This window comes from Rattus norvegicus, chromosome 2 (genome assembly GCF_036323735.1).
Source record: "Rattus norvegicus strain BN/NHsdMcwi chromosome 2, GRCr8, whole genome shotgun sequence".
NCBI classification, from domain to species: Eukaryota; Metazoa; Chordata; class Mammalia; order Rodentia; family Muridae; genus Rattus; species Rattus norvegicus.
This window is the reverse complement of record NC_086020.1, coordinates 79,424,846-79,452,174: the sequence shown is the minus strand read 5'-3', so window position 1 is coordinate 79,452,174 and position 27,329 is coordinate 79,424,846. Positions and strand designations below refer to the sequence as shown.

General features: G+C 42.3%; 1 long non-coding RNA gene and 1 pseudogene across 1 annotated transcript; one reads left to right on the top strand and one right to left on the bottom strand.

Annotated features, from left to right (window-relative positions):
* Positions 1-27,329, bottom strand: LOC134485865 (uncharacterized). Its single transcript, XR_010064154.1, has 3 exons — positions 26,876-27,329; positions 2,767-2,886; positions 1-1,768 (listed from the first exon to the last, which is right to left on the bottom strand). It is a non-coding gene; the product is annotated as an uncharacterized LOC134485865 (long non-coding RNA).
* On the top strand, positions 18,878-18,997 carry Rnu2-24 (RNA, U2 small nuclear 24; annotated as a pseudogene).

The window sequence follows — 27,329 nt, the reverse complement described above, 5'->3', positions numbered from 1 at the left end:
TTTATTGGGTTTTATAACACAATATTGAAGGAATCAGAGGTACAGAGTTTACATCTAGAAAGCATTTGTTAGACTGTTATTTAGAAAATGTTTTAACGTTTCAATGATATTGGAAAAGAGAGTTGCAAGATGTGAATAAACACAGTCCTGCCTTAGAATATAGGAAAGAATTTCAAAATAGAAGACAGCCGTCCTCCATGCCAGATGACGCAGATGGTTTAGCATAGGAATAAAAGCTGCCTGTGAGTTGGGAAAGTGAGAGTCCATTGGTGACTTTAGTGGAAGTAGTTTCCAAGGTCTGCCGGGCCCAGATTACAGTGGTTTGAAATGTGGCTTGCTAGTGAGTTGGGGAGAGCAGTGTGCAATTATTCATCAAGGAATGTTTGTGCTGTAGAGAGAAAAGGAACACGGTGCCAGTGCTCTGTTTTCCTTTTAAGACGGTAAACATTGTTTTCCTTGTGGAGAGCAGAGACTCAAGCAAGAAACAAATGCTGGGGAAAGAGGAAAGATGATATTCTTGCTGGACTGAGGTCTGGGAGAACATCAGGGAGATGATTGCCAGAGCATCTGCAGCTGAGTACATTTAGAAGCGCATGTATGTCAGCTGGGACAAGGGCTTCACCGCAGGACATCTCTACATGCAGTCTCAATGTGCCCTCACACGGGTAGTTCCTGCCTGCATAAAGGGAGGCAGGTGGTTGCCACGGATGAGGCTGGTCTGCATCTAGTACATCTGCAGTTCTTATGTAACTAATGGAACTTATCCAGGATTGAAATGCTCAGTCTCCTCAAAGCCAGCTGCTTGGACCATGTTGACTATTGAGGACAGGGTGGTGAGATGTTTCAGTTCTTCAAAAGGAGCCAGAAGCTTGGATTTTATGGGAGGCATACTGATTTTCATTGGTTCACATGGGGGAAAGCATAAACCAAACCCAGCAAAAACCCATCTGTGTGCCAGACTTGGTCTATGCACTACCAATTTCAATCGCTTCCATGAAAAAGAGAGCCTGTAGTTGTGGAGGTGGTAAAAAAAATACCATGCACGAAGTGGTAGCAGATATGGCAGCAGGTTGATCCAGATAGTCTCACTCACTGAATCAGGAAGGCAAATGCACAGGGATGCCTGTTAAAGATTAGCAGAAGATGGGCTAGCAAGATGGCTGGGTGGGTAAAGGCTCCTATTATTAAAGCTGATGACTTGAGTTTTATTCCTGGGACCCATGTGGTAGAAGGAGAGAGTAACCTTCCTCAGGCTCTCCTCTTACCTCCACAGGTGTGCCTTACATGTATGTGTGCCCCTGTATACCCACACATGCACATAATAACATAATTAAAAAACAAAAGTAAGATGGCATTCTGTCTGTCTTATTTTTTGTTCTATGTGAAGACAACAGGGCAGGATATCCTTCAGACTCTATAGGGTGTTTCCAGTCCAGTTTCCTTCTTGGTCAGACACCTGCATGTCTGGATATCCTTAAAAATGCTCACACCCTAGACATTCCAACACATGTTGTGTCCTCCTCTACTATCACCATTCTTTTTTTTTTTCTTTTTGCTTCCTTTCTGTTTCCTTGGTCCAAAGCCTCAAGGGGAGTCTCAACAAATGAAACTTGACTTCTCATGGAAAAAAAGAAAATCGAATCCAACTTCTTGTTCCACTTCTCCATCCTTTCCTGATGAAAAGGATGCTGATCTTCTATGTTACAAAATGTTTGCTTCCTCCATTTTATTTCCTCCATGTTGTAATCTCTTTGGCCCAGTGTATGACCTGGAAAGTATGGAAATAATGGAAAGTTTACATATTGAAAGACACATTCTTAGATTAGCTCATGTTTTGTTTGGAGAATGTATGACTCTGCTTAGAGATAGCATAGGAAGGCAGTTCCTTCACGGTGTGGCAGGAATATTGTGGCATTTCCTAAACAAAATAGCTTTGTGGCTTCTTGGATAGACTGTGTCTGGAGAAAACCTGCAAAAAGTTGTTTTGTAAACTTCACAGAAACTTGAGATAAAGAATGTCATTTTTGGCTTCAACTGCAGCCCATGACTTAGTGAGTACCATGTGTGTATTAAAAAAGATTTCGGAAGGAAACACTTAATCCTCTGTATACTGAAATCTATGTGTAAATCTTTAGTAAGAAACATTCAGTTTTAGCAGATTTTTGTCTTTGTAGGTAATTAGTTTCCTCTCTTTTGTGGGATAATTTATATGCATTGTTAGGAACAAAGATACAAAGAATGCATGGATGGCCCCACTAGGGGCCTCCAAACGTCCAGCGCATCTTCTGTGAAGAGGCCTCCTTGGTTATCTATAGAATGAATAGATATAAGATGTGATGCATAGAAATATTTTCTTCCTTTTTTCTCAACTTTGGGTTATGCCTCAGTTAGATTTTATTAGGTACCTTTGTTAGATTTTATTTGTTTGCTCTTTGTTTCATGTGTTTATTTTGTGTAAATACATGCAAGTGCAGTGTGTGCATGTGTGTTGGAAGAGGCCAGAAGAGGGTGTCAGAAACTCTCGAACTGGAGATACAGACAATTAGGAGCCATATGTGGGCCTGGGACCTGAACTTGGGCCCTCCGCCAGAGTAGTAAGAACTTGTAGTTCGGAGTCATCTCTTCAAGCCCCTACTAGATATTTTAATACATAGCACTGAAGCATCTTGGGAATTAATTGATAAGTTTCAGTTACTCTCCACAAGTTTCCTCTACTTCAAGTAGTTGGGCCTGTTGGTTTTCCACTTGGCTGCGAAATTCACTCACCTGTGTGCATACAAGAATGTTGTATCTCCAGGGACGACAAGAGGGAGTTTAAATCTTCTCTACAGTTTTCTTAGACATTGTTCTATAGAACACCGGTCTGACTCAAGATGTTGAGGAGGTCTGCCAAGAAGTTTGAATAATCAAGTAAGTTGAGGAAATGCAGCATTTTGAGGTCATGCATCGGTGAGTGTCTTACCAAAGAGAGTTTATTAAGGGCTTTGTGAGAAATCCACCAATAAAAGAAATGTGTTCAATTTAGTTTGTTCGAGCACTCCCCATATTTTGATCGTGGAACCTCTTTCTGGTGGTATTAAGTGTTCTACACAAAAGTCTTCGAAAATGCTTCCCTGCACTGGTGATAACTCTTAATATATTGTAAATCAGATTGAACAATTATGAAAACAGAAATGTAATAAGAAATTTGGATGTCACTTCCTTTCTGATGAATGAAAGCCCTAAGTCTGTTTCTCTAAAATATGCAATCATCTTTAAAGTATGTGAGACACATGAGGGTTAGTTGAATGACCTAACTGAACTCTTCCCAATGTTTAATTTTGTGAGCCAAAACAGACATTGTGCACTTTGGAAAGTGATGGAATAAATACAACTACTCCTTTATTGGCCATTTCCATGCTGTCTGTGCCAAATTAAAAGTTCCTAATGATACACTGCTTTGTCTACACACAGAATGGGCTTTACTTTTAACGAAAAGTACAGACCTCAAGTATTGGCAGAAAATCATCTCTTAACAGGCTTATATAGACCACAGAATATGAAACATTTATAATATTGCAGAATTGGATACTCTCTGTGCCAACATGATATGGACTAAAGAACAACAACAAAATAAGAGCCTCAAATTTTTCTTTGTATTGGCTTCACATACAGTGTTTTCCCACAGAGAAGTGAAATACATATAGAAAACACATGAGCAAATCTGTTGAGTACTGGCAGGTATACTCTGTGCCATAAAAGTAATAATATGTTCTCAAAGTGTAAAAGTGGAGCAGTTAAACCACAAACAGACTAACATACATGACTAGGAAAATCAGCATTAAATGTAGATTTTAAAATGCTTTAAAATCTATTCTATTCTATTCTATTCTATTCTATTCTATTCTATTCTATTCTATTCTATTCTATTCTATTCTATTCTATTCTATTCTATTCTGTGTTGTGTGTTTTGCCTACATGTATGTCTGTTCACCACAGGCATGCAATGCCTGCAGAGACCAGAAGACAGCTTCTATTCACCTAGAACTGGAGTTGCAGATGGTTGTGATCTGAGGGTTTTAGGAACTGAATGTGGGTTCTCTAGAAAAGTAACAATTCTCTTAACTACTGATCTATCTCTCCAGCACTATGAGTCACTTTAGATATGTTTTCAACTTTGTAGAATTACTTTGGGGTTCAGTTTCTCATTGTAGAAGTGGGAATAACATAGCTCCCCCCTGGCTTGCTCAGGTTGCTTTCTTACAGAACCTAAGACTACTAGCCCAGGGATGACACCATTCACAATGCACCCTCCCACCCTTGATATAGATATCTAAGGGTATTCATGCCTTCTGCAAGCAAAGATCAAAACAAAAAGAAAATAAAATACTTTGGTTTCTTACATTCTGAAAATGATGAGGGCAGCTTGAATTTTTTGAACTTTGAAATAAAATGTGTCTTTTAAAGCCATGCTTTTAATGTCTATGGAGTATTCAATATGTAAACTCTAAGGGGATACAACAGAAATGGACTCTGTGGAATTGCAGAGATGGCTTAGTCCATAGAGCTCTTTCCTGAACAACTGAGAACCTCAGTTGGATCCGCAGAGTTCAGGTAGAAAGCCATGTTCTAGGGATGGAGGGATGGCTCAGTGATTAAGAGCACTTGGTGTTCTTTCAAAGGACCCAGAATTTGAGTTCCAGCACCTACATGGTAGCTCACAATTCTCTAACTGTGGTTTCAGTGGATCCAGTGTTGTCTTCTGGTCATTGCAGACATAAAACCAATACAAAAAGGAAAAATAACGAATTAAAAAATGTAGGCACAGGAGTCACTTTAATCACGATGTTAGGGAAATTGAAAGAGGTGGATTCTGAAGCTTGTTAGCCATCCAATCTAGCCAAATCTGAGAGCGCCACTGTCCTGGTCAGGGCTTGTATTCCTGCACAAAACATTAGGACCAAGAAGCAAGTTCAGGAGGCATTTCCTCAAGGGAGGTTCCTTTCTCTGTGATAACTCCAGTTTGTGTCAAGTTGACACACCAAACCAGCCAGTACACACACATTTGGTGAAAGACCATGTCTCAAAGTCTATTGTGGAGATAGAGTAAAGAGGTTATGAGACAGCTTATAGCCTCCACATTCACATATGGAGAGAGAGAGAGCGAGAGAGCGAGAGAGTGAGAGAGCGAGAGAGCGAGAGAGCGAGAGAGAGAGAGAGACCCCACATACAAAATAATCCTAAAAAATTGACCATGGTTTAAGAAAAATTAGGCTGTATCATAGTCTTTTTGGTTTGTATGTGTACCAACTCTGAGATGAGCTGTTAAAGAAAAATGACTGCCTAGGAAAAACTATGAGTGAACCCACTCTTCCTGTTTTACACCCATACACACAGAGAGGAGGGGGTAAGAAGCAGAAGGAGACAGAGAGGGAGAGACAGAATGGATAATGGTAGAAGGGAGAGCGTTTCTTACCTTATTTTTTTTGACATTATTTAACAGCTTCATGTGGGAGACCCAGAGTTCCGATATAATCATGATTCCAAGGTGTGCTCATCTCATCAGAGATGCCTCAATGCTGGGATGGAAGGCACGCACCACCACGGCCAGCTTTAACAATGTGTTTCCTTTTATGTGTTCCACCCTTGAAATTTGAGTAAATCGGGTCCTTCAGGAATATTATAGTCATATATTTGAGGATGTTGGAAGAAAAGCATTTACTGGTCTACGATACTGATACTATAATTTGGTCTCAGAACATCTCGCACTAGTCTCTCTTTCCCCTCTTAATCTTTGTGAGTGGAGGCCTCAGACTCTCAAGTGACTCTTCAAGAGAGAAAGCTGTTTGAGTTTAGTAAACCTCCTTGTTAACAGGGTTATAAAGTTCCTTTCCTTACACTGCTATCTCTGTTGAGCCGTGTTTGGCGCTTCTGCAATGACCTGTTTAGAGAGAAAACTTGAATGCTCAGAACAGTCCACGTTTCTCCCCCTCTTGTATCTTTTCACGGAAATACTGAAAGATCTACTCTTCCTGATCATTAGTGTGTTTGGGATTCTGCAACTGCCTGAGGTCACATGCATGTAAGTGACGTGTGCCATTTCACAGCTTAGCAGTTAATGATCTCTAACAGGAGTGGTTCAGGTCCCTGGAATGTACATCGCAAATCTCTCAATTCTCTCACTTTCCTTGGTCACTGATTCATGTGTTTATCTGTGGCAAAGCCAGCATTCATTATCTGGAATATGAAATTCCCCAAACACTAAAATAAAATGCCCGTCAAGTGCTTCCATAGAGTTTGGTCCTGTTACATAATTTTCATGTTTGTTGATTTCATTCATAATGGAACACAAGTGTTCACAGCCCCTTGCACACTTACCAATAGTCTGGGAATGTGGGATCATATGGAAATGAGCATTGGTACTCAGAACAACTTGGCCAGTGGGTGTGATTGTCACTCTGTTTACCTTAATAAAAATCGTGCTCATAGCCAGACTTTTTCTTCCTATTTTTGGGATTTGGCCTGAGGGCTTTTGCAAATGTACACTGTGGATTGATTCCTGGCACCTGCATACTTGTACCAGAGAGATGAGCTTCTTGTACAATTTAGACAAGAAGAGTGAAATTTTACAGCTCCCCAGCACTCATTAACAATGTGCTGTGAGCTTTGTCTTGAGTACAATGAGCTAGTCTCATTTCGAGCGACATCAGTTACCAACATTTTTGTAGGGCTAGAAAGGGTTGAGTCACATAAAGGTACTTAAATATATGAGTAGGTTTCCTGCAGAGCAAATGCCTGCTCGTGGGTAAAGTGGCCCATGTGGGTGTAGGAAGAGCCTGATTCGTGCATCTCACTAGAGACAGGAGGGAGTGGCTTGAATGGGAAGCAGCAGTGGTCTTCCGGCTGTTAAGTCTGATTCCAAGTTTTACCTAAAAGCTGATAGGTATGTGACCAAGCATACCTCAGGCATCAGGTGTTGAGGCTCTTCATACATGAGGCGAGGATAAGAATCTCTGCTTTCTGCCTTCATGTGGGTGTGTTAAATCATAAACAGAAAACATGCCTGAGCATGCTGATGATGTGTTATGCCAGCATGTTATTATGGTTAATTTAGGATCATTAGTGAAGTGTCGTGAAACAAACTCGAAAAAGTACAAATGTGCACATGTTTAATTTCTTGAGGTAGAGACAGCATAGCAAAGTCGCAGGAACACAAAAGTTCTTGCTCTGCACCCCCTACACTGGGGACCATCCTCCTTGACACTTTCCAGCTCCTAGGGGGGTTCTAACCTCAGGTCCAAAGCACAGGTTTGGGTCTGGATAACTCAGCTCTTTTAGATTGAAAATATCTAAATATATTTGCTAGAGAAATTTTCAAAGGGGGAGAAACAAGCATCCCTTACACAGACAGAACTCACATGATATAGGATCATACAGTTTCTCCCGTGCTGGATTTAATTAGAAGTTGCTGGAAGTGTTTGGCATGCAGGCAGCTGCTGTCAGGTCTGCACAGCATTTCCCAGGCCTGGAACAGCTGTATGTAGTTTTCTCTCTCTTTCCAACTAGACCTAAGTAGAAACCTGTTCTGTTCTGGCATGGCTTTGCAGTTATTCTCTCGAACTAATCAGATCAGCTTAGGAAATACATGAGAAAGATTTGAGTGTTTTATATCGAAATAATCCTTTACCCCCATTTTGGTGACACTTTCTCAGTGCTCTTTCAGTATGAGCTTGTGAAAAGTTTTGTAGGGATGGGGAGATGACTGAGTCCATAAAGTGCTAACTACCCAAGCAAAATGGAAATGAATTTCAGTCCCTAGTAACCAAGTAAAAAGATGGCTATGGTTGTGCACCTCTGAAATCTTAGACCTGGAGAAGCGGAGGAAGGAGTTTCACTGGGGAGGACTGATAAGTTGATCTTGCCAGATGGATAAGCTTTTGGTTCAGAGAGAGAGACAATGTTTGTAAAAAATGAGGGTGAACAGTGATAGAGCAAAACACCTGGAATTGACCTTTGACCTCTGCTTGCATGTTACATACCTGCATGCATATCACTGTCCCCAAGTGCACACATGGAATGCAATCATCATATATACATGTCTAGACACAATTAAAAAACAGGTGACTAAATACTTCAACATACTGTGGAAGTAGTTGAAGAGGCAAACCTCAAAAACCCTTAAACTCATGTGAGCTGGTGCACTCTTTAGTCTAGGTGGTTAGAGAGTGATAACAAAAGAGGAAAGGTGTGGCCAGGTTCTGCTCTCCAGGTGGGCCAGTTCCACAGAACCTTTGTGGGCAGTAAATTCCAGGGAAAAATAGCCTTCCCTGGGTTCTCAGTGAAACAGCTTTCTTTAATTGGGGTAATAAGGGCTATATAAATCTTGGGGAGAGGGGTTTTGGAGGTGAGAGTACATTATTGGATGAGGCTCAGGTACTAGAAATGCTTCATTTGCATGAAGAGAGATTCTAGGTGCTGGCTGGATAAGTCCTTACAGGGAGAGAAGAATTTAAATCTGTATTTTGGCCATGAGACTACATGTCTACCTTAATGATGGCAGAGACATGGGACTGTATGAGCTGCGATATGCAGACTCAGAGCAAGGAGGAAGACAGTCCTACTCCTGCCCATCTCAGGATGAGATTTTTGGGCTTTGGACACATCTCAACCTTACTCTTGTTCCCCAAGTGAGCAGATTTCCACTCCCACAGAGGGGGGACTTCAATTTGTACTTACTGAAAAGTCCGATGCCCAGTGACATGGTAGTTCTTGCCTTAGGTCTCCACCAGGCAAATGAATGAGTCATTATGGTTGCAAGAAGGGAATGGATATTTCTGCATGTTGTGTAGTCACCAAAAGGGGAAACAAACTCTGAGCACATGCTTTACTGATGATCAACACAGTCACAAAAGTAGACACGCAGAATGTGCATGTGTGTGAGAATAAGATATTCTCTGAAGGTTTATGAGTACTGTGATCTGCTACTATAGGAGAGGTACCAACTCTGACCGTTTAAATCTTCTCCCTAAGGACAATTCTAAATGTGGGCAAAAGGTTAACCATTTTTAGTACTCTTGCATTTGGTCAAATGCAATCTATTGAGAAGGGATTATTAAGGAAAACAAATGGCCTTTGTTCAGACCTGTGAATCTATGATCCTATTATCAGGCTTATTCTTTTTATTTGTCTGTTTTTATTGTCTCACTTTGAACATGGTCTACTGTGGTCCAGGCTGGCATCAAAATTGCTATGTATCCAAAGGTTTCCTGAAAAACCTCAATCCTCTTAAATCTGCCTTTTAAGTGATGGGATCACAGGTGTGCACTATGCCTGGTAATATTTTTTGTGTCCGTTTTGGGGGGAGATTTGTTGGGAAATGAATCCAGATGCTCATTCGTGCTAGGAGGTAGGTACTCTACCTCCAAGTGACCATCCTAGCTTGCCCAGGTGCTCTTCCTAACTCCCATTCTCAATATGGTCATCCAACCAGCACAGGGGGACTCTCATAAAGTTCACCAGTTCAACTACCTCTGAAGACAGAGTGTGTAAGTTCATTCCAGCTGCTGTATTAGATCTTATAGATGATGTGACTTACAAACCACATGAATTTACTTCTCACATTACCAAAGGCTATGAAGTTTAAAATCAGGCAGGCTTAGTATCCAGTGAAGTGCTGCTTCCTTTCTCAGACTCCTGAGGGTCCACAGAGGAGTGGAAGAGTAAGAAAGAAGAGAAGGTATGGGGAAGAGCAGCCAAAACTAATTATGCAAAAAAGACATATGGAAACCTACTATGTTGTAAACTAGTTAAAGAGCATAATTTAAAAGGAATGTTCGAATAGGGATACCATGGAATGGATGGATAATGCTACTCACAGGAACCATCAGCTAGTAAGGAGTTACACCAATCCCAGGTGTGAGCTGCCTTCCTAGGTATTATTGGTCATGGAGGTCCCAAGAAACAAAGAAAGAATGCGAGTTACTGACATTGCTATGGTGTCCATCCATAGCTAGTCAATAAGACTTTATGGCTGAAGACACTAGAAGATATTGAGAAATCAAAATGTAACTGAGCTGGAAGCTTCATCCCTGTTAGATATCTTTCAGCACCAGAAGATACTGTGCAACCTGGTGGGAGAGTACGATATCATCAGTATGATCTGAACTATCAAACTACCAGGCAAGATATGCCTATGCGTACAATGGTCATGTGATTCTTTTGCCCCAGTTTTCTGATTGGATTTGAGTCCTGATCCACACAAGGCAATTCATGCCTGATACTGAAAGCTTTGCTAAAAGCCCTGGCTAGCATGGACATTGGCTCTATTTTGTTGTTTTTTTTTCAGATGTACATGGTGTTGAAATGTCTTCTAAATAGTAATATTTATACCTGAAGTCTAGTGTTGCCCTCAGCCCAGGTAATGGAAGCTTCTCTTTGTACTGGACAACTAGCCATAGGACTGGGGACAAGTGACTACTGAGTGCTTGGCTCTAGTTAGGACATCTATAATGACTCCCGCAAGGCTCAGGGAACAGCCCCAGGAGGAGCTTGGGGAAAGGATAAAAAAGCTGGAGGACAAGGAGGGATGCTGTGAAACTGTCTACAGGACATGGTGTGGCCATTGCACTCAGAAACTCATAACAGCTGTGGACAAGATTGGAACAAGATGGGACTCATCCACCTCACCATGGAGGGAAGAAGAACTCATCAGATTTTGCTCTTCCCCATTCCAGAGTAGCTATTTGTAGATGATGCTTGCTGGAGAAGACAGGTGGCTTAGCTACTGTCAAGTTGCTTGTACTCTGGTGAACAATCCTTCACCCAAGCTTAGGAAAGCAATACTAACTTAACAACTACAATGAAAATAAAACAAAGAAGACACAGAAACAGAAGAGGGACTTGCTGTGAAGAAGATGGGGTTCAGCAGGAGTGGGGGTGGAGTGACAGAGGCTAATAGGAGAGAAAATAGAAGGTAACAGTAACCACTGCACACGTGGTATCAGAAGTGGTAAAATCCGAAGTATAAGTCTCTATCCCTTATTACAGAGTGACAGAAAAAAAATCAGAATGGCCAGTGCCACCAGCAACAAAGCAACTGTAGGCTAAGAAGGGTGACTGAGATATACACTGTGGGTGGAAATATAAATTAGTCCTGTTCTATACTGAGGTAGACATAGTTAAGTGTAGCATACTCTGCTTCAACATATCTACAAGAAGGGGTGTCGAATGTTCCTGACACAAAGAGAAGGTGGAAGCTTGAGTCAATGATAGGATAATGTGCTAATTACTTTAATCATCACATTATATGTTAATATATGTAAATGTCATACATTATCATGTATGCCTTGCACATTATTAGGGCAAATGTAAATGCATATTGGATGCTGGCACAATTGTAATAACACATGACCAGGAGAATCCTGGACCTTTGATCACCTGACATTTGAGGCAGCTTCATTCTCCTTACAGTAGGAAATGAAGCCTAAGGCAGTAGTGAGGGGACTGAAAGGGAAGAAGTCCAAGCAGGTTACCATGTCTCATTGGAAGAGCTTATGAGGTTGGCCTTGTAGCCAGTGCTTGAATCATGGCAGAATTGAGATATTCCATTGGAAGATGCTTTTGAATGTAGATAGAATGCATTTTCATAAATGGACATGTTAAGAGCTCCCATACATTCACTTTGTATAGAGGGTGCCTTTAAGCACTTTGAAATGAGAAATGGGATCCCTGCTCCCTCTTATATTTTCTGAGTAAAACTATGATTACAATGAAAGCAATAGTGTATGGTAGGTGACTTCTAAGTCCCCTGATATACCCTAGCTTCAGCCTGGTGCCCTTGACGTTCTCCCCTTTGACCCCAGCTACTAGGCCATGAGTGACCAAAGGCTGCTTGATAGAGAGGAGCTGGAAGCCAGCACCCATTATTAGCCATGAGGATGAACCTTCTGAGCTGTGTTGGGATGCAGCCTATGGTGACTCATGAATGATGTCAGGTAGAGCCTTGGTATATAGTTGAGAAAAGATGCAATAATTTCAAGCTTCTATATGTTGGGGTGTTGTGACTGAGTGGGAGGTGTTCCTCATAGAGGTGTATGGTAGTGCTATTTTGCGAAACCTTTACAATGCTTAGCTAAGGGAAGCAGGTCACAGATGGGAGGCTCCACTTCTGAGCTGGTCTCTCTGCATCTGTTATGTTGAGGTTTGGGGAGTTACAGCATCCTAGTTACATCTTCCAGACACCATGATCACGAGTAGTTTGTACCATACCCTCCTCATCAAGACAGACTGCATCCCTCTAAGAGAGAGTACCTCTCCTTGTGAGCTAAAATGATGAAAGCCTTCCTCTGTTACATTGCTTCTTGTCAGGCATTTGATTATAGCTACAAGGGAAGTCAACAATGTTGAAAACTGGTGCTAAGAAGTGGGGTCAGTTTCTGTGAGAATCCGACCCTGTGGGTCTGAGGCCCCCGTGAGAAAGTGAGGAAGGGTTTGTAGCTACAGGTCAGGGAGTCTCTGGAATGCTGTGAGCAGAGCATGATGGGAGCTCAGAAGAGCAGAACATCTCTGAAAATGGTGAACTGTAGGCTCATGAGGTTTCATAGGAAAACAAGGACTCTTCCGAGCACTGGGCTAGAGGGCATTCAGGTTACGAGCCGGCAAGGAATCCAGCTGTGTTCTGCTCATGTTCTGAAAGTTTAAATGAGGCTGAATTCAAAAGTGATTGTCATTATAACAGCCTTCCAAAGCTCAGTGATCCTCTTCTGGATCCATAAATGTTCAGTTTCCCTCTGTGCCTGTGCAGTGAGAGGCCTGAGGACCAGTGGTGGTCAATGAAGTGTGAACTGAACTATTTAATTCCAAGATCAATAGCTTTCACAAGGCCTTTTCTCTCCAAACATGTGCAAAGCTTGAAACATAGCTGTGTCATCAGCCTGACTTAGTGACCCATTATGCAGGACCCAAGGCTATTGCCAATTTCTGTGAAGGGGAAACGCCCCTCCCTCTCTTGATCTCTCCCTCCTTCACCCTCCTTTCCTGTCCTCCTTTTCTGTCTTGCCTTTTCGTTTGTTTGTTTTGGGCCAGCAGACTTTGGAATTGCTTGTTACTAAAACATTTCTCACTGCAAACTGACTGACACAGTCTTTCTGCAGAGGGCGAGCAAGCAGGGCTGCTCACTTTCTGAATTGTGCTTAGGAGTCTACCGGAAACAAGGGCAGAAGAGAATATTTGGTCCATGCTTCACGAATGAAAGCAATGTGCTTTTGCTTCAAGTCAGAGAAGCAAGTATTTTATGTAAAATTAAATAGCAATATTTGGATCCTTGGAGCTTTCTCCTAGGGCTAAATGGAGATGGTGCCAAGTTCACACTCACGGAATTAATTGCCGGCACAACTTCCAACACAAGGCATCAAAGGCGTCCACATTAGCAACCGGTGCTGGACTAAGCTTAACACATGGCTGCAGGTTTCACAAAGTCTTCTATGAAACCAACCACTCAAGAGTTTACCATGTGTGGGAATAGAGATGGAAAACGCACACATTGGAAGAGATCTTTGTGTTTATTTCTTCTAATTCTGTGTCTAGGGATACAGATAGACAAGCTTTTGCTTTTCAGATTCTAACATTAGAGGCAGAATTTACTTCTTGTTTTCAGTTTTGTTTGCTCCTCTGAGATCTTGGTAGGTAACACAGATTTTCCTCAAACTTGTTATTCTTGAACTTCATCCTTCCATGTTCTCCAGTTGCAGGTGAGCACCACCAGGCCTCACAACAGAATTTACTCTTTTTTTAAAAAAATTTTTTTTTATTGGATAGTTTATGTATTTGCATTTTAAATGTTATCCCCTTTCCAAGTTCCCCCTCTCCTATTCCCACTCACCTTGCTTCTAGGAGGATGCTCTTCCTCCCATCCACCCACTCCCACCTCAACACCCTGGCATTTCCTATACTGGGGAAACTAGTCTTCACAGAACAAAGGGTTTCTCCTCCTATTGATGCCAGACAATGCCATCCTCTGCTACATATATGGCAGGAGCCTCTGGTCACCCCCACCCCCCAATTCTTTGGTTGGTGGTTTAGTCCCTGGGAGCTCTGGGAGGTCTTGTTGGTTGATATTGTTCTTCCTATGGGGTTGCAAACCCCTTCAGCTCCTTTACTCCTTTCTCTAACTCCTACATTGGGATTCTTTTGCTCAGTCTGATGGTTAGCTGCAAGCATCCCCATCTGTATCTGTAAGGCTCCGACAGAGCCCCTCAGAGCTATAAAAGGCTCCTGTCAGCAAGCACTTCTTGGCATCAGCAAGTGACTGGGTTTAGTGGCTGCATGTGGGATGATCCCCAGGTGCGGCAGTCTCTGGATGGCCTTTCAGTTCCTGCTCTACTCTTTGTCCCTGTATTTCCTTCCAAGAGTATTTTGTTCTCCCTTCTAAGAAGGACTGACTGAAGCATCCACATTTTGGTCTTCCTTTTTCTTGAACTTCATATTGTCTGTGAAGTGTATCTTGGGTATTCCGAGCTCTTGGGCTAATATCACTTATCATTGAGTGTGTACCATGTATATTCTTTTGTGTCTGGGTTACCTCACTCAGGATGATATTTTCTAGTTCCGTCAATTTGCCTAAGAATTTCATGAAGTCATTGTTTTTAATAACTGAGTAGTTCTCCATTGTGTAAATGTATCACATTTTTTTGTATCCATTCCTCCATTGAAAGACATCTGGGTTCTTTCCAGCTTCTGGCTATTATAAATAAGGCTGCTATGAACATAGTGGAGCATGTGTCTTTGTTAGATGTTGGAACATCTTTTGTGTATATGCCCAGGAGTGGTATGGCTGGGTCCTCAAGTAGTACTATGTCCAATGTTCTAAGGAAGGACCAGATTGATTTTCACAGTGGTTGTACAAGTTTGCAGTCCAACCAACAATGGAGGAATGGTCCTCTTTCTCCACATCCTGGCCAGCATCTACTGTCACCTGAGTTTTTGATTTAGCCATTCTGACTAGTGTGATTTCTGGAGTGGTTGTACCAGCTTGCCATCACAGCAACAATCAGAATTTGCTTTGGACCCCACTCTTATCACCCACTCCATCTTAAAGTCAGAAGTGTGTGGGTATCAGACTGCCTCCTGCATAGATGAAGTTTGGGGCCTGGTGCTGAATTGGGAAGCAGACCATGGAATGCTATCCGTGTTCTTGGACAGTCGTCACTCCTAGACATTTCAGAGCAGGCCTTACTGACTAAGTGTCAGGTATTTCCCACTCTCCTCACCAAAGCTACTTGGCTTTGAATGGCCCTGGGATATAGGGGACAGATGCACCACAATGAGAAACAGAGTCTCTCTCTTTCTCTCTCTTTCTCTCTCTCTCTCTCTCTCTCTCTCTCTCTCTCTCTCTCTCTCTCTCTCTCCCCATCTCCCCTCTTCCCCCTTCTTCCTTCTTTTTATCATTTATAATTATTTACAAATAATTGACAACTCAACTGAAACATCCAGGACACACGGCTTCTACACGATCCGCCTTAAGGGAGACGAATCTTTGTCTTACCATTCTGTCAAAGGGAGGATCAAGATGGAAACACGTTGAGAAATAAAAAATGGTCGTCAGCTGCAAGTGGTTGTCATGTCAGGCCTTCTTCACGCAAGGGTTTTACAGTTTGCCTTTACAGGGAAGTGCTCACTGGGAGACACTGCAAGTGTCAATAATCACATGCGATCATCCAGCTGTGGTGATCTGCCTACCCACTCTCTTGCCAAGTTCTTTCACATCCATCATGCCTCAGCATGGGAACCCCAGGAAGTCCAGAGCTTGTGACTGTATGTGAAGGTAAAATCAGACCAAAAATCCCACTCAGAGCCTCAGGGCATAGCTCAAGGCATGAGGCTTTATATCACCTTGCTGATCAGCACCAGTTGGCACCTGAGTTGCAGTCCGAAACACTTAAGTCCTCTTCTTTAAGGAGCATTTTTAACACCAGATGCAAATGCCACGTCTATCATTTTTGCCAGCAATTGCATTATTTCTTTTCTTTGCACATGTGCTATGTCATAAGACTTTGAAGGTAAGTAACCAGACCGCAAGAACCAGCAGATGGCAGATTGGGAGGAGGTACAGGTGTCTCCACATCGTGGAAATGCGGCTGTCAAACTTGCATGAGGAACCACCTCTGCTGTCACTTTTACTTCGTCTCTCTGATTAAGAAGCAAATCACATTTGATTACTGCTTGTTTGATGTGACAGTCCCAGCCAGATAGGAGGCTTATTTTTGCATCTATATACTTCTTTAGGTCTAAGAAGATGTGATATAAAATAAACATTTGGCTGATAATCCAAAAGACTTTTTAAGGCCTAAATTTTGTTCTCTCTCTATTTTATGAAGTCAAGAGTGATTAAAACATCTGTCAATGTATTTCCAAATAACTTGTCTAAATCTGCAGCTGTACTTGCAAAGTTGCATATGCTTTTGTTTGTTTGTTTATAATGTCAATATATTAATGACCTTTATGGGAGACAGGTGACTCTCTTCTATTACTAACATTAATACTTCTGTCCACTTAAGTATTTCTATGTTTTGATATCACATCCCACTTTGTAGTTCTTTATGGATACATTTTTACATAGTACCAAATCTATAGCCTTGAGTTTTAAATTCTACAGTCTTAGGGACCGTCAACATTTGTTGTGGTTTGCCTTGGAGTTCTCTCTGAATTTGTAAAATAAAGGCAAGAGCCTGAGATTTGGGCAAAGGGAGGAGTCGGGAGCGAGAGGGGAGGAGTCAGGAGAGGGGAGGAGTCAGGAGGGGGGAGGAGTCAGGAGGGGGAGGAGTCAGGAGAGGAGAAAGGAAAGAATCGAGGAGAGAGTTGTCCTGGGAAAAGGAGAAGCTGGAGACCTGGAAAATAATAGGTGCAAGGGATGAGGGATTTGGGAGCTAGGAATAGGACAGTGTATGGTGGATCTGCCCAATCTAGACGCTAGATTGTTTTCATATTAACTGAGTTTCGTTTTCTTTGTACAGGCCGATTCGGGTTAGAGAGGAAACTGCAACAAACTGCAACAAACATTCATTTAAAAAAGACCTGAGATGCAGAATAGTGCTAGACATTTTTACTCATTTTTTTCTTATGGGATCCATTGAAAGGTCAAATGCATTTAAAACTATTAATTCTGAGAGAAGACTCACTGGTGAAGAGTCTTGCAGAGGAACGTTGGGTTTCTATACCAACATAACATCAGGGAGCTCACAACCACCTACAACTCCAGCATTCGGGAATCTGGTGCCTTCTTCAGACTTCCCTGAGAGTCAGCACTCACATATACCCACATAGAGACATATACAAGTTTACATAATTAAAATAATAATAAGTCTTAATATCAATTGTTTCTCTTAGCTGGAATGGATACAGTCTTTATATTGAGTCTGGACGCACACAAGGTATTGAGAACATATGCCAGGTGTACCACACTGCCTTTGGTGTCTGACAGCATAATAGATAGCAGAAGTAGGTTCAGAGAATAGGTCCTTGCGTTTCTGAAATCGAGTGGCTTATAACACTAGGTGAGGACTTGAATAACCTTGTCTCTGATAGAAGGAGGACACCAGTGATCCATGACTTACAGTGGTGGTCCAGACAATCACCAAAAACAGCATCAGAGGAAGTGTATGTATAAGGAAGGGCATTAGAATACCTGGTCACTGCTGTGGCACTGAGTCACTATGGCAGCCACTGCATTATGAAGGTGACAACTTTATTTCTTGCCATAAGACAGAGTATTTGCTGGTGACTCTTCACTAACTCCCACCCAAGGGTATAGATGGAGTCCATGTTCCATTTCTATTTACTTTGGACTTTTCTGTGTCACATGCCTTACTGTGGCCAGGTGGAGCATAGATATCCTCTGAGATCACTGTTAGAAGAGTTTGCCCCTACTATCTACTGATTCTTTAGCCTGCTTTTCAGAACATGATATTTATAGAAAAGTAAACTCAAGCTACCTTCAGTCCAAAGTAAAGCCCCATCAGCCAACCACCAGACCTGTAAGTATAAAAAGTAAATGTTATATCACACAAGCTGTCCATTTGATAAATGACATCTCACTTCTTATAGCGTTGTGTGTAACATTCACTTAAAATCATATACATAGAGGAAAGTCCTGAGTCATAGCTTTTGATTAGGAACCTGACTCTGGGATAGGTACAGGGAATCATCTTCATCTCTTCTTGGAAATGATGCTTGACTTCCTCCAATCATGTGCTGAAATTCAAAATCCAAAAGTAGTGAAAATGGGAGGTAAGAAGCTCAGGCAATTTTAGACCTCCAAGATGGAGCTCTTATAAACAATACTAGTGGTCATTAAAAACCTTGCTTCAGAGGGTAAAAAAATGTAAATCAGTATAGCCACTATTAAAATCAATAGGGAGGATCAAAAAAACCCCAAAAACAAAAAATATAGGTACCATATGAATCAGCTCTGCAAAACCCTGGGCATACAACTGAAGAAATCCTGTTGGCATGTGTCTTAGAGTTTTACTGCTGTGAACAGGCACCATGACCAAGACAACTCTTATAAGGACATTTAATTGGGGCTGGCTTATAGGTTCAGAGGGTCAGTCGATTATCATCAAAGCAGGAAGCATGGCAGCATCCAGGCAGGACTGGTAAAGGCAGAGCTGAGAGTCCTACATCTTCATCTGAAGGCTGATAGCAGAATACTGACTTCCAGGCAGCTAGGTCAAGGGTCTTAAGTTCCACACCCACAGTGACACACCTACTCCAACAGGCCACACCCTCTAATAGTGCCATTCCATGTGATGATAATATATAAACCATCACAGCATTATAACAGAGATATCTGCACTCTAAATATTTACTGTATCTACAATAGTCAGGTTTTCAAATTAGTCTGATCGCTTCTCGGCCTTTTGGCTAAGATCAAGTGTAGTATCTGTTCAAATTAGTCTGAGTGCCACTAACAGATGAATGAATAAAGACAAAACATGGCACATAAACATAATGGAAAATCTTCACCTGTGAACAAGGAAAAAACTGTACCATTTAGAGGAATACAGATGGGAGGGGAGATCATTCTTTAGATGACATAAGCCAAATTTGGAAACACAGCTGTCATGTTTTCTCTCATACGTGAACTCTGGAAACATTTAAAGACATAAAGGCAGAAGGAAACTATTGGTGGTGTAATAGGACCTGTGGGAAAAGGGAAGGTAAGGAAGAGGCATTTGATCAAGAATCCCTTTGGAAATGTGTCAATGAAATCTCTCATCTTGTGAAACTCACATAAGCTAAGACAGAGAGGCCCCAGAGAGCTCGCCTGCCTCTCTGTCACAGAGGACACAGTGGGAAGTTGGCGGTTTACAGGCTGGAAGCGTTGCTTACCCAATCCTGACCATGGAGTGCCCTCATCTCATCCAGTCTTCAGAGCTGTGTGAACTTCTATTGTTTATAAACCACCAAGTCTGTTTTGTCATAGCAGCCCCCAGATAACTAAAATAGGCTGGGTTGTAAGTAACCCAGAGACACAGAACCAATTAAAGTCTTAAAAACCATCATAATTAGGACTGTTCCTATTACATTGTCAAAACACTAAAATGACAAAAACAACTTGATGAAGGAAGAACACTGCATCTGTGTAGTTACAGTGTGAGGAGCATGCTGTGCCATTACAGTGTGCAGGGCATCCTATGTAGTTACAGTGTGCAGGGCATCCTGTGTGGTTACAGTGTGCAGTAAATTCTGTATAGTTACAGTGTGAAGAGCATCCTGTGTAGTTACAGTGTGCAGGGCATCCTGTGTGGTTACAGTGTTCAGGGTATCCTGTGTAGTTACAGTGTTCAGGGCATCCTGTGTAGTTACAGTGTGAGGAGCATGCTGTGCAGTTACAGTGTGCAGGGGATCCTGTGTAGTTACAGTGTTCAGGGTATCCTGTGTAGTTACAGTGTGCAGGGAATCCTGTGTGGTTACAGTGTGCAGTAAATTCTGTGTAGTTACACTGTGAAGAGCATCCTGTGTGGTTACAGTGTGCAGTAAATTCTGTAGTTACAGTGTGCAGGTCATCCTGTGTAGTTACAGTGTGCAGGGCATCCTGTGTGGTTACAGTGTGCAATAAATTCTGTGTAGTTACAGTGTAAAGAGCATCCTGTGTAGTTACAGTGTGCAGAGCATCCTGTGTGGTTACAGTTTTCAGGGCATCCTGTGTTGTTACAGTGTGCAGGGAATCCTGTGTGGTTACAGTGTGCAGTAAATTCTGTGTAGTTACAGTATGAAGAGCATCCTGTGAAGTTACAGTGTGCAGGGCATCCTGTGTGGTTACAGTGTTCAGGGTATCCTGTGTAGTTACAGTGTTCAGGGCATCCTGTGTTGTTACAGTGTGAAGAGCATTCTGTGTGGTTACAGTGTTCAGGGTATCCTGTGTAGTTACAGTGTGCAGGGCATCCTGTGTAGTTACAGTGTGAAGAGCATCCTGTGTAGTTACAGTGTGCAGGGCATCCTGTGTAGTTACAGTGTGCAGAGCATCCTGTGTAGTTACAGTGTGCAGGGCATCCTGTGTGGTTACAGTGTGAAGAGCATCCTGTGTAGTTACAGTGTTCAGGGCATCCTGTTTAGTTACACTTTTCAGGGCATCCTGTGTAGTTACAGTGTGCAGGGCATCCTGTGTAGTTACAGTGTGCAGGGCATCCTGTTTAGTTACACTTTTCAGGGCATCCTGTGAAGTTACAGTGTGCAGGGCATCCTGTGTAGTTACAGTGTGCAGGGCATCCTGTGTGGTTACAGTGTTCAGGGCATCCTGTGTGGTTACAGTGTGCAGGGCATCCTGTGTAGTTACAGTGTGCAGGGCATCCTGTGTGGTTACAGTGTTCAGGGCATCCTGTGTAGTTACAGTGTGCAGGGCATCCTGTGTGGTTACAGCGTTCAGGGTATCCTGTGTAGTTACAGTGTGAAGAGCATCCTGTGTAGTTACAGTGTTCACGGTATCCTGTGTAGTTACAGTGTGCAGGGCATCCTGTGTGGTTACAGTGTGCAGTAAATTCTGTATAGTTACAGTGTGAAGAGCATCCTGTGTATTTACAGTGTGAAGAGCATCCTGTGTAGTTACAGTGTTAAGGGCATCCTGTGTAGTTACAGTGTGAAGAGCATCCTGTGTAGTTACAGTATTCAGGGCATCCTGTGTAGTTACAGTGTGCAGGGCATCCTGTGTGGTTACAGTATTCAGGGTATCCTGTGTAGTTACAGTGTTCAGGGCATCCTGTGTAGTTACAGTGTGCAGGGCATCCTGTGTAGTTAGAGTGTGCAGGGCATCCTGTGTGGTTACAGTGTTCAGGGTATCCTGTGTAGTTACAGTGTGCAGGGCATCCTGTGTGGTTACAGTGTGCAGGGCATCCTGTGTAGTTACAGTTTGAAGAGAATCCTGTGTAGTTACAGTGTGCAGGGCATCCTGTGTAGTTACAGTGTGCAGGGCATCCTGTGTGGTTAGAGTGTGCAGGGCATCCTGTGTAGTTACAGTGTGAAGAGCATCCTGTGTAGTTACAGTGTTCAGGGTATCCTGTTTAGTTACAATTTTCAGGGCATCTGTCTCGCCAGCAAGAACGACGCGCAGCAACAGGATTCTTCTGCAAACAAGCCTTTACTGTGTTACAGCTCTTCTTAGTGTTACAGCTCTTCTTAGTGTTACAGCTCTCTTGAACAGGGACCCCGAGCAGCAAAATCGCTCGGTTTATATAGACAACAGTATGCTAATTATCTCTCAGGGATTGGTGGGGCTTGGATCACCCCACTACTTGTCCTCCAGGGATTGGCGGAGAATGAATCACCTCATTAGCATATCAACGGTCAACTGACACCTGGTGCATAAACCGCACATGTGCAGTACCGCTGTTCACCACTAGAGGGAGCCCTAGCAAGGGGACAAGCCTGCACATGCGCAGTAAGTCGTTTATATCCAGACAAGGCTGGATGTCGGCACCATCTTTGTTTTGCCACGCAGCTCTCTACATCTCCCCCTTTTTTGTTTAATAAAATGACTGGTCTAGATCTGGGTGTCACGTCAATCTTGTCATTGCTCCTGTCTTAGGTGGTTCTCATCCAAACTCGGCCTTACCCGTCATAGAGTTACTCTATGGCCACCGGGCCCCGTGTCTTAGGTTGGTCCGAGTTCGAGGAAAGTTGCCAGTCCCTGGATACAATGACTCCACATGACTGTGACAAAAATGATCTAGGGCGAACTCTTGATCTTTCAAAGAGGCCAGCCATATGTTGGGAGAAGTACCCTTTTTAATGGTGGTCATAGCCTGGTAAACAACTACTTTGTGTGTGACATGTTCTCTTTTTAAACGGCCAATAAGCCAGAGACCTGTTCCGCATCCCAGGAGGACAATAGCTCCCCGGGACAAACATGCCCGCCCACTCCTTAAAAAGGGAGAAAGCATTGGTAATCCATGAGGTAAAGTCTTCAACTGTGATGGGGTCCAGCCTAGTGCTGTTGAGGACAGCAATCTGCATCAGCAATTGTCTTGATAGTTGCTCTGCTTTCATGGACCAGTTTCCTTTCAGATAATTCAAGATTTCTTTGCTCATTCCCAGTAGTAATAGTAGGGTTCGTAGTCTCATCTTCAGGAAGAGCAGAAGGCAATTTTCAAGTCAAACGCTCAGGTACCCAAATTGGATTTTCTTGATTCTGTGGAAAAACACAAATTGCTCCCCTAGATCTCAAAATCACGGGATCTGGGCCACGCCATTCATCAGTTAAGACATCCTTCCACTTTATTTCTGTATTAGTTATAGGTGTAGTAGTAGCATGGCGATCCGCAGCAGAGCGGCCATGTGCATCCAGAATTAAGAAATTTAGAGTAAAAAGAGCTAAAGAAAGTTGTTCTTTTGGTGTTCGGCTGCTGGCAATTCCCCCTTTTTGTTTTTGTATAAGCTCTTTTAAGGTATGATGTACTATTTCCACAATTCCTTGACCTTGGGGATTGTATGGTAAGCCTGTAGTATGACCGACCTGTATTGTCTGGCAAAATGCCTGAAAGGACTTTGTAGCGTAGGCAGGCCCGTTGTCTGTCTTGAGACTATCAGGCTTTCCCCAGGCTGCCCATGCCTCTAAGCAATGGCTAATGGCATTACGAGCCTTTTCACCAGTCATCAGAGTAGCGTGTATAATACCGGAACGGGTATCAACAGAAACATGAGCATATTTTAAATTTCCAAATTGAGATATGTGTGTGACATCCATCTGCCAAAGTTTTAGCGGGATCAGACCACGAGGGTTAATCCCCACATGAGGAGGGTGGTGAAATTGAACACAATTTTGGTAATGTAACACTACATCACGAGCTGCAGCTCTAGAGATTTTAAATTTTTGTTGAAGAGTAAAGGCAGGTACATGAAACTTTTGATGAAATTCTCTAGCGAGATCAACCAGAGCAGTATGAAAAATAAACTCTCTACGAGTACTAGCATCCACCAGGGCGTTATTACTGGTCATGGGACCAGGCAAATTAGTTTGGGCTCGAATATGTTGTATAAAAAATTTATTTTTTTTTTCTGGCCCAAATCAAATTTTGTAATTCTAAAAGAATTTGACATACAGTACTAGTTGACCGAATTGGCCCTGCAATTTCAGTGAGCGCACAGCATTAGCTACATAAGCAGAGTCAGAAATTAAATTAAAAGAATCATGAAATCCTTTGAAAACTTCCAATACAATTTTACATTCTGTAATTTGGGGGGTACCTGGACTATATTGAATTAATACTGGTTCTTGAGAATCAACCATATAGGCACCTACACCTGTTTGGGAGCCATCTGTATAAATATTTAATGCTCCAGACAAAGGCTCTGAGGCAGTGATCTTAGGAAAGATCACTGGATGTTCAGTAAAAAAAAAATTGTAGCAAAGAATCCTTAAGATAATGATTGTCAAACTCTCCATCAAAACTACAGCGTAATATGGCCCAATCATCTATCAAGGCACACAATGTTTCTATTTGAGCTGTTGTATATGGTATAATAATTTTCTTGGGTAAAATACCAAAATGCTGAATACAAGATTTAACGCCTAACACAGCAAGCTGTGCAACAGCAGAAGGGTAATATTCGAGGGTCTTATTTGGAGAAGTATGGGGATAAATCCAAAGAAGTGGACCTTGTTGCCATAGCACTCCTGTAGGCTGACGAAAGGTTCTTAGTATACACAAAAGCAGATCTTCCTTTTCCTTGTACCTTCTTAGCATTGCCTTTTCTAATCTTCTACTTTCCTCAAGGATAATCGTGCTTCCTTAGTTAAAACACGGGGTGAAGTAAGCTGAGAATCCCCTTTTAGGATCTCATAAAGTGGTTGTAAATCTACATTGGGCATTTTAATATAGGGTCGAATCCAATTTATGCTTCCTAGTAATTTTTGAAAGTCATTTAATGTTTTTAAATGATCTTTTCGTAATTCAATTTTTTGAGGGGAAATATTATGAGGAGTGATTTTAGTTCCTAAATATTCTCCCATTTGGCCCATTTGAACCTTTTCAGGTGCTATGAACAATTGATTGTTTTCAAGCACCTTAACCACTTTCGCATAGGCTGCTTCTAGGGTGCCACAATCTTCATATCTCTCCCTCTCACACTGAGCAGCCTCTTCCTCGAGATCATCCTCATCATCCCAAAATCCAGTCTCCAAAACACCGAGTCTATCCTTCATGCTACAAGGTTTGACTGCCAATTCCTACATATGAACACATGATGGTGCGGTCTCCAATACTTAAATAAAGAGACATTGCCTTAAAATCTTATAGAAGCCTGGTTTCTAGGATAAGATTTCCATAAAAATATCATCCCAATTTAGACCTGTTTCCCTAGATTGGCTCATGCCACATGTTGTCTAGAATGACTCCCTCCAAATTTACCAGTTTTATGTCAACTTTCTGTTACCAATGTTACATTTTTTTAAACCATATCCAATAACTTAAAAGCCAATAGTCCATAACCAAGGCATGTAGAGAATATTCATACATTTAAAACCAATCAGAAAACAAAAATGAAGTGGCTACACATACCTTTAATATTTAAATCAATCACCATTTTTACTTTTTCTAGCTGTAGTTTTAAGAGAAACACCTTGTCACCTGTTGAGTCCAATAATCACAGTCAAAGATTTTTCTAAGAGAGACAGCGATCAGTTCAGTTACCTTAGAAGCTGTGAAGCTCCTTGTGTCTTTAGGATCAGCTAGTGTAAACATTTAGCCAGCCCCCTGGGGAGCTTGCCCAGCCGACTTAGGCTTCTAGCTACAGATGCAGGCTCCAAAAGCCAATTGAAACTTTTTATTTATTTGTTCCTTTCTTGAAAGGAGTTAAAGCTACATCAATGGGTGAATCAACCAGCATTTAAAATTTTAACCTTTTCTTTTAAACATGAAACACAAAACATTCAAGCAAGGAGAAGCAAAACCCAGACATAAATTGACATACATGGACAGCTTGGTGCACCAAGGACAGACAATAGACACAGAGGAAAAGAACTAGATGGTGTTCCACCAAAAGGACCGAAACATCCTACCTAAAGAACCCAGAACCAGAAATAAGCACTTCTCCAATAGGAGCCAGCAAGGAGGCAAGACGTCTCCCACCTCCTTCTGTTCCCAGGAGAGCTCCAAAAAATTTAAGCTCATTTCCTTCTTTTGCCAAAGCATCTGTGGAGAGTTCAGGAGGACTGTTTTTCTCAACCCCATTCTCTCTCTTGTCTAGGGTGTAAACTGTCTCTAGTCAGGGTCCAAAGACTAGAAGCATCTATGAGAATCGACTTTGCTTCTCTAGATTTTAACATAACTCTAAAAGAACACATACACAAAAACATTTTACCATTATTACCTTGTCCACTACCACTACCACTACCCCAAATCTTTATCTTTGCACATGCTTTCAATTTCTGTGATCCTTCTGAATTCTGCTTACTGGGGCCTTTAAAATCTGTATCCACCACCTGAGTTCCCATTCGAGGGGTCAATATGAGTCTGGTGGTGGAACTGAGGTCGAGTCCTGCGCTTCCCTTTGTTGCTCTGCGGGAGGCCCTGGACCCGATGGTTCTACCTTTACTTTCACTTTCTCTAAGCTGTCAGTGATGCTTTCTAGATTGTCTGACATTTCTAAGGTCAAGGCTTTTAAAGAAGAATATATCTTATTTGTTTTCTGGTTCTGAATATCCTCTTTTTTTATCTCTGCCTTCTCTCTGTTCCTTTTATATCCTTTTCTTTTCTTTTTTTCTTTCGAGACCTTTTCTCCCTCTGACATACTTTGTTGCTCTGCAAGGACCCTCTGACCTGTCCTAACGGCTCTAACGACTTCCTCACATTGTTTATCCTCTAAGCAGGCTGGGACCATTCGCCAAAGAGGTTTTGGTCCGGGCTTAAGCTTGCCGTCTGAGGCTTCTCTATCCCACACAAAGAAAAAAAAGAAACAAAATTACCAGCCTTGCCCACAAAGGATCCATAACTTTAGGTTTCTTCACAGTGGCTCTCCACCTAGGCCCATATCTTTCTTCCTCATACATGGCTGCCTCTTCCTCTAATTCCTCCTCCTCGGACTCTGACAACTCTTGCTCAGAGTCACTGCCAGCCAGTTCTAAGGCTTCTAATTCTTTTAATGGATACAAATTATCCTCTCCGGATGACTTTTACTTTGTCCTCCGGGGCATACCTATTTTTTCCTCCAGCGGCATTTCTTCCGCCTTTTGTATCTTTTTCACTTTTGTTTTAGTAACCTTTTTCTTTTTGCGCGCTCCCAGTTCCGTTTCTGACATGCTCTCTTAAATCCAAAAAGGGGCATGCCTCTCGGAAGCCTAATTTCTCACTCTGCTCCGTTTCTGACATGCTCTCTTCCAAAAAGGGGCATGCCTCTCGAAGCTTACCTTTCAATTTACCTTCTCCCAGTTCTGAATCCTCTTCAGCACACTGATGGGTCCCTTCGGCACCGGCGATGTTGGTTCCTGGGTTTCGGCACCACTTGTCGCACACCCAATGTCCCGCCAGCAAGAACGACCCCTGGCAACAGGATTCTTCTGCGAACAAGCCTTTACTGTGTTACAGCTCTTCTTAGTGTTACAGCTCTTCTTAGTGTTACAGCTCTCTTGAACAGGGACCCCGAGCAGCAAAATCGCTCGGTTTATATAGACAACAGTATGCTAATTATCTCTCAGGGATTGGTGGGGCTTGGATCACCCCACTACTTGTCCTCCAGGGATTGGCGGAGAATGAATCACCTCATTAGCATATTAACGGTCAACTGACACCTGGTGCATAAACCGCACATGTGCAGTACCGCTGTTCACCACTAGAGGGAGCCCTAGCAAGGGGACAAGCCTG